Here is an 8,400-nt window from a genome sequence, read left to right on the forward strand (position 1 = left end):
ATTTCACCTTAAGCAATATAAGACTCGGGCAATACTTTTTAGTATTGAACATTCTTGACGTTTAAGTTTTATTTTTCCATCTCCATCAATTACATTTTCTAACCTACCTTGTTTCTATTCTAAACCGAATTTATCAACACCAAACCACTCATCTAAACCCTCTCAAAGCTTCCGCAACCCTTAGCCTAAATCACCCAATTTTGACAACTCCAACTACTCCTCGTAGACGATCGGGCACTTAAGTGAACTCGACTTAGTCAACCGAGCCGGATCACATCATTTGGTATCAGAGCTGGTAAAAATGAGAAGTACGAGCACTCGAAGTTAATTTGAAATAAGTACGTAAAAAAAAGAGTTCGAAAAAAAAAATTGAAAAAAAAAATTTGAAAAAAAAAATTGCATACGGTTTAGGTGCGGACGAAAAGAACATGAAATATCCGTAAAAAAAAAAAGAGTCTGGAGACACTTCAATAGAAATTTTTCCAAAATCTCATTTTACACCCTTTTATATCCCCCGTAGTGAAATTTCACGCAATTAAAAAAAATTCGATATAAAAAAAAAGTGATTCGAGTTTGTAAGTTTGGCATTCTTTTCTATTCATCTTCTAAGCCACACTTAGCCTTGATTTTATTTTGTTTAGCCTACCCTACACCCGACATTATCCATTGTAACCCATTTTGAAACCGACCCTCAAGCAGCAAATTAAGTCTATCGAGACGAATTACGAATTTGTGAGACGAGGTCGAGTGGTAAAAGGCAAGAGTGTTTGGTGAGACCATTCGAGAGAAGTAAAAGCCAAATTTGTGCGAATTTTTCTTTGCGAGTGAAACGTGAGATTTTTGTGGTGAGAATTAAATCATGTTTCAAGAAGAATTTTCTGAATCAGATTTCCAATATTTAATGCAAGAAATGCGTAGAATGGTGAAATCAAATTTTGATAAACTGCATGATAGATTGGATCGAATAGAGACAAGAGCCCAACAAAAACAAATTCCATCGAGACAAGAGACGGAGTTAAGATCATTCCGACGACACTACTCGACAAGAGACTCTTATCAAGACGTCTATTCAACAAGGCGTTCGAGACCAAGAGAAGCAAACTGCGAGTTTGAGTCCTTCCGAGATGATATACAAAAAGGTAATCATGTCTCTACAAATGCCTCAATTTATTCAACTACGAAGGATTATTTACGAAGAGGCGAACGTGTTTCAAGAATGTCAAAGTACTCGAATACGGAGGGTTATTCACAAAGAGATGATCGTGACTTGCATGATGAATCTGCCATTTCTTTCAAACGAGAAGCTTGTCGTTATGGTTCTTATAAGTTATCATCTTCTTGTAATGAAAGAACAAGACAAAAATAAAATAGAAGAAAAGAAAAACAAGAGATGTTGATGCAAGAAAATGAACGAATCTTGAATGAAATTGAGAGAAGAAAAAAGAAATAAGAGAAAAAGAAAAAGAAATAAAAGAAAAAGATGAAAATGAGATTTCAAAAAGAAAAGAGAGTGAAAAGCAAAAGGAGATTGAAAAAGAAGAAAAAGAAAGAGTGGAAAAAGAAATTGAGATTGAGAAAAAATTGAAAAAGAAAAAGATGTTGAAGAAGAAACGAGAGAAAATGAAGATAGTGAGCGAGAACAAGAAAAGGAGAACGAAATTTTAACTAACCCCCGTGATGTTTGTTTTTGTTCTGTACCTTCTTTTCAGGTTCCGACAAATCTCTGTGACGAATATCAACTTCAATATTTTCCTAACGAGCGACGTTTTTGCATGACCAAAAAAGGTAAGGATGAAGTTGAAATCAAACCACACGAGCTTGAAGGTAAGCGAGGTAGGGAAGTTTTAAAAACTGAGTCATGGCCATCAAGTTTGAAAGTTGTTGAAAATGACTTTGTTTTAAAAAAATTCTCTTATTTTCATTCGATTAATTTCTATTCTTTGAATGTGGTTGATGTTGTTCGGTACGAACGACAAACTAAAGATTTGGTTTTGCATGATGTCGGGTTTTCACGAAAAGCGATTCAATTTTTCAAATATGATAATTTTGTGCATCCATTATTGTCATGTGACAAATCCATGAATTTGTGCAAGTTTGATTTGATGAATATAAAGAGATTTGAATGTTTGTATCTATGGACACGAAAACCCTTTTGGTTTGACATGTTTGATTTACTAAAACACTTTGGCGTAAGTAATCAAACTCGTGTGTTCAAACCTAGAATTTATCGTTTTAGGTTGATATGTGCGGAACTCAAGCATCCTAAATTTTATGCGACAAATTTATGTCTGTTTGATGCTTGGCCTTTGAAATTTAAAGACTCTGTTTATAATTTAAAATTGTTCTTTGATCATTTTATGTGGTTGTACATGAAATTCATTTTTCATTTCGAAAAGGTAAGATCAACTCATGTTTTTGAACCTGGTATCGTTACATATGTTCAATATGTGAATAGTGTTTTAGCCTGTTCCTTTGAGTTCAATGTCTATGGAGACATTACCCTCTTCCAGCATTATGAACCCAACATTTCGAAAAGTGCAAGTTGCCTTTGTGTTTTCCCTTCGTTTCAGGTTTTTCAAGGATTGTGTAATAAGCTTCGACTTCAATACCTTCTCAAGGAGAAAAGGTTCACTTTGATTGAAAAAGGTGAAATTGATTCTCAATTTTCCACTCCTAAAGGTGAATCAGGTATGAATTCTGATGTTATGCGACCATCTTTTCTTAAGTCGAATGTAACTAAAATTTTTGAAGACACATTGATTGCTGAAAATCACTTGAATCCTGTTGTGGTTAATTATTTGATTTTGCTTGATGATGATAAATCCATTTTGAGTAATGATAAGATGATTTTTCTCTTTGGAAAATGTGATGAATTCATTGTTGAGAACATAACCAAACGACAATTGCGAGTGCCAAACATGCGAAATCATGAATCATATGAAACTTTTCATTTGTGTGTTTGTGATAAAGATTTAAATTTCTTGTTCCATTACTCGCATTCCATTTACTTGAACAATGACTTGTGGAAGCAAATTGAAAGGTTTGAATGCTTAAAAACATATTTGTCTTTGTCTCGACCATTTGATGAGTTATGGATATGGAAGGAGTTTTGTCCATATGATTGTAAGAATGATGTTTTAAGTTTTCCTTTTTACATAACTCATACTTGTCTTGTTATGACCATGCATGGTCCACATAGTTGTTCTGATTATTTCCTGATGATTAATGGTTGTCTATTTTCATTGATTCATTTGCCATCTCTAATGCCGGATATTGCGAGTTCTTTTGCAAAGGTTTATGAACGACTAATTGTTCCATTCATTCAAGGAGAGTTGCATAAGACGGATTATTTTCTAGAGAACAAACAGCTCGACTTGAGGACAAGTCGTTTTGAAGAAGGGGGGAATGATGTGACCACGTCCCAAGCACCACCAAGCTTGAATCTTGTTTCCCTTGAGCTCCCAAAGGGACCAATGACTCGAGTTAGGTCCAAGCAAATTCATGAAGCTATTTTAGCTTTATTGTTCAAGTTTTGGAAGGAGAATCAGCTCGTTGAAGATGGGGAAGCTCGATCCAACTTCTTGAAGAAACCATGCACCTTAGTGCAAGCTAATTTCAGCTCAATTCCAGCTCCCTTAGCTCAATTCGACTTCAATCAGCTCACTTGAGCTCAATTCCACCTATTTGAGCTCAATTTAGCTTCTTTCCAGCTCGTTAATTTTATTATTTGAATAATTTGAGTGATAGTTTTATTTTAATTATTTTTACTACAGCTCATAACCGAATTTTCTAGCTCAATGACGCTCATCAAGAATTTTGACTATCATTGAGCTAGCCGAATTTATTATTAATTATATTTTATTTATGTCTTTATTTTAATTTGTTAAATATGTCTTGATATTATTTAATTTAAGCTGAATGTACCTTGAATCTAATTTGTTTATATCTTTTGTAGGTACATCCACATGTGGGAACACAATTAATGAGGATTCATGAACATTTCTGGTTCAATGTATGTTCGGGTACATGCATGACTACCTACAACGAATGGTTGCCTTAAAGATGATGCATGAATGATTCAATACAATGAATGGAAGAGTGCATGAATATCCACCTACATGCATCGGTGGCTGACCATTGAATTTCCTATGCACCTATTCGGCCAAAAGACATCTTTTGAAGTGTCCATTCACACCTTGGCCGAATCTAGACAAAGCTATTGGCATCCCATGCATTCATCAGCCCTCAAGTACATTTCCTTACTCATGAAGTTGGCCATTGAACATCCATACAGCCGAATTTGGACATCACTTTTAATGGATACATTTCTAGTTTAGTTTTACACATTTAAAGCCGAATTACTTAGTCTTTAAGCTTGTTTAGTATGACTATTCGGCTATCACCTGAACTCTATAAATAGTTCATTTCTCTTTGTAAAAAGGTTACAGAATTTGATCAATTAAACTTAATAGAACTTTTGTTCTTGTGAGGTTACCTCCTCTCTTCTTTCGTTCGAGTCTCGAAGCGACTTATCTAGCTTGCTAGTGGTGTCAATCCGAACTCCATTGAACTTATCACCGAATCGGTGTGGCGTTCAACCATATTTTTATACCTTTGGTTCTTACCTCTATATAGGTATTGGGTCAAGGTTCGCTTCTATCCTTCCACAAATTTCACCTTAAGCAATATAAGACTCGGGCAATACTTTTTAGTATTGAACATTCTTGACGTTTAAGTTTTATTTTTCCATCTCCATCAATTACATTTTTCTAACCTACCTTGTTTCTATTCTAAACCGAATTTATCAACACCAAACCACTCATCTAAACCCTCTCAAAGCTTCCGCAACCCTTAGCCTAAATCACCCAATTTTGACAACTCCAACTACTCCTCGTAGACGATCGGGCACTTAAGTGAACTCGACTCAATCAACCGAGCCGGATCACATCAGACATACATTCATGTATATGGAAGGTTAATGCATATTGAAAGGTGCATCTCCCTTGGACGGCACGCATGCATGAATGGGGGGGTAATCAATGCAAGTGCATGTATGGCTAGGTTCAAGGCCCCTTCCAAGTTCCATGTACAATCGATGCATGTGGGAGGACCCTTGGAGTTTCCTAAGCACCTATTCAGCCAAGAGACACCCTTTGGGAGTTTCATGCATCCCATGGCCGAACCTAGACAATCCCATTGGATTCCAAAGTTTGCTCATACATGAAGCTGCCCATTCATCTCCCATTCGGCCGAACATGGACAAGGACACCATTGGTCATTTTTCTAGAAGGTTCATGTCTTAATTTAGGTTCATTACTTAATCATTAAGTTCATGAATGGACTATTCGGTTAGCATAAGAAACTAGTATAAATAGTTTGTTGATTTCATTTGTAAAGGACTTTTGACTTTTGATCATTTGAATGAACTTTGTTCAAAGAGTGAGTTTTCTCCTCTCTAATTTCGTACGAGTTTCGATCTGACTTATCTAGCGTGCTAGTGGTGTCTATCGTTCTCCTTTGAACTTATCACCTTGCTTTGGTGTGGCGTTCAACCTTTCCACAATTCCGTAATCCCACCTTGAACCGAATAGAAATCGGGGTGACACTTTTTTTAGTGTTGAATCGTTTCTGGCGTTTAAGCTCATTTATCCATTCCACCGACTATCCCAGATTTTACCCAACTATAATATCTTTTTACAAAACCGAGCCTTCATTTATCAACTTCCATTTTTCTTATTTTTATCCTTAAATCGAGCCTACTACCCTTATAAATTTACCATCACCTTAGCCAACCTTTAAAACCATTTGAAAGCTTCCGCATCTTTAGCCTTATTTCATCCTATTTTCGATAACTCAACTATTCCTCGTCGACGATCGGGCAATCAAGTGAATCGACTCAATCAACCGAGCCGGATCACATCACCTACTCCTCGACTCGATGATATGCTTGACGAGTTAAGTGGTGCCAAAATATTTACGAAAATTGATCTTCGGAGTGGATATCATCAAATCTGAATGCGAGAAGGCGATGAATGGAAGACTGCCTTTAATTCCAAACACGGTTTGTATGAATGGTTGGTAATGCCATTTGGTCTTACAAACGCTCCTAGTACTTTTATGCGATTAATGAATCATGTGTTGCGTGCTTATATTGGAAAATTTTGTGTAGTATATTTTGATGATATCTTGATATACAGCAACTCATTAGAAGAACATGTTCAACATTTGCAGAAGATTTTAGAAACGTTGCGACAAGAGGTACTCTATGCCAATTTTAAAAAGTGTTCATTTTGCACTAACAAAATTGTGTTTTTAGGTTTTGTCGTGAGTTTTGAAGGACTGGAAGTTGATCAAGAGAAAGTTTGAGCAATTCAAGAATGGCCGTGTCCGACTAGCATTAGCCAAATCTAAAGTTTTCATGGGCTGGCTAGTTTTTATCGACGATTCGTACCTAATTTTAGCACAATTGCTGCACCATTGACAAGTGTTATTAAGAAAAATTTAGCATTTTATTGGACAGATGAGCAAGAAAATTCATTCAATGAAATTAAACAAAGTCTTGTCCAAGCACCTTTATTAGCACTTCCTGATTTTTCTAAAACCTTTGAAATCGAATGTGATGCTTCAGAAGTAGGAATTGGGGCTGTGCTAACACAAGATGGAAAACCGGTGGCGTATTTCAACGAGAAGATAAGTGGCGCTATTCTTAATTATCCTGTGTATGATAAGGAAATGTATGCCTTAATTCGATCTCTTGAAACGTGGTAGCATTATTTGTGGCCAAAGGAGTTTGTGATTCACTCTGACCATGAGGCTTTAAAGTACATCAAGGGTCAACATAAGTTAAACAAACGCATGCAAAGTGGATTGAATATCTTGAATCTTTTCCGTATGTCATCAAGTATAAGAAAGGTAAAGAAAATATAGTGGCTGATGCCCTATCAAGGAGGTACACCTTATTATCTTATCTTGATTCTAAGTTACTTGGATTTTCTTATTTGAAAGAATTGTATGTTGCTGATGTTGACTTTGGTAATATTTTTGCTGCTTGTGAGAATGGATCTTTTGAGAAGCTTTATAGGTTCAAGGGACTCCTTTTTAAGGAAGGCAAGTTGTGCATACCTCAAGGTTCGATTCGAGAATTGCTTACGCAAGAGGCGCATAGTGGAGGTCTCATGGGCCACTTTGGTATAACTAAGACCCTATCTACTTTACAAGAACATTTCTATTGGCTGAGAATGCGAACAGATGTTGCACGAGTCTGTGCGCGTTGTGTGACTTGTAAACAAGCCAAGTCCAAAATTCAACCACATGGTTTGTATATGCCACTGCCCATACCCGAACTTCCTTGGACGAATGTATCCATGGACTTTGTCCTTGGGTTACCACGAACAAAAACAGGAAAAGACTCTATATATGTGGTAGTTGACAGATTTTCACAAATGTCTCATTTTATTGCATGTGCTAAGACTGATGATGCTGTTCATGTAGCTAATCTCTTCTTTAGGGAAGTTGTTCGTTTACATGGAATTCCAAGAACGATTGTATCCGATCGTGATGTAAATTTTTTGAGCCATTTTTGGAGATCATTGTGGGGAAATCTTAGAACGAAGCTATTATTTTCGACTACTTGTCATCCACAAACGGATGGACAAACAGAGGTGATAAACTGAGTATTAACTACTTTGTTGCGTGCCATCATCCATAAAAATCTAAAGTCGTGGGAAGAATGTTTACCTCACATCAAATTTGCTTACAATCGTTCCGTTCATTCTGCTACTAAGTTTTCTCCTTTTGAAATAGTTTATGGCTTTAATCCATTAACTCCCCTTGATTTGTTGCCATTGCCTAATGATCAATTTGTACATGTAGATGCCAATAAAAAGGCTGAATATGTCAAGGAGCTCCATCAAAAAGTGCGAGCAACATTGAAGCTTGTACTGAAAGTTATGTTCAAAGAGCAAACAAAGGAAGAAAACAAGTTATTTTTGAACCAGGTGATTGGGTCTGGGTTCATATGAGGAAAGAAAGATTTCCACCCAAACGACGATCTAAGTTATTACCACGAGGAGATGGTCCATTTCAAGTTCTTGAACGGATCAATGAAAATTTATATCGACTTGACTTACCGGGTGAATATAATATTAGTGCCAGTTTTAATGTTGCTGATTTGTCTCCTTTTGATACAGATTCTGACTTGAGGACAAGTCGCATTCAAGAGGGGGAATGATACGATCTCAGCCCGGGATGTTTCTATTGAGCTGCCACAAGGGCCTATAACTAGGTCACGAGCTAAAAACTTTAAAGAAGCTTTAGCAAGCTATGTGGATCGAGTTTGGAGAGAAAACGAAGCTGATTCCATTCTTCATGAAAGGAGTAACCCAATAGGCGTAACTTGCA

The sequence above is a fragment of the Gossypium hirsutum genome, chromosome D09 (assembly GCF_007990345.1).
Source record: "Gossypium hirsutum isolate 1008001.06 chromosome D09, Gossypium_hirsutum_v2.1, whole genome shotgun sequence".
Lineage (NCBI taxonomy): Eukaryota > Viridiplantae > Streptophyta > Magnoliopsida > Malvales > Malvaceae > Gossypium > Gossypium hirsutum.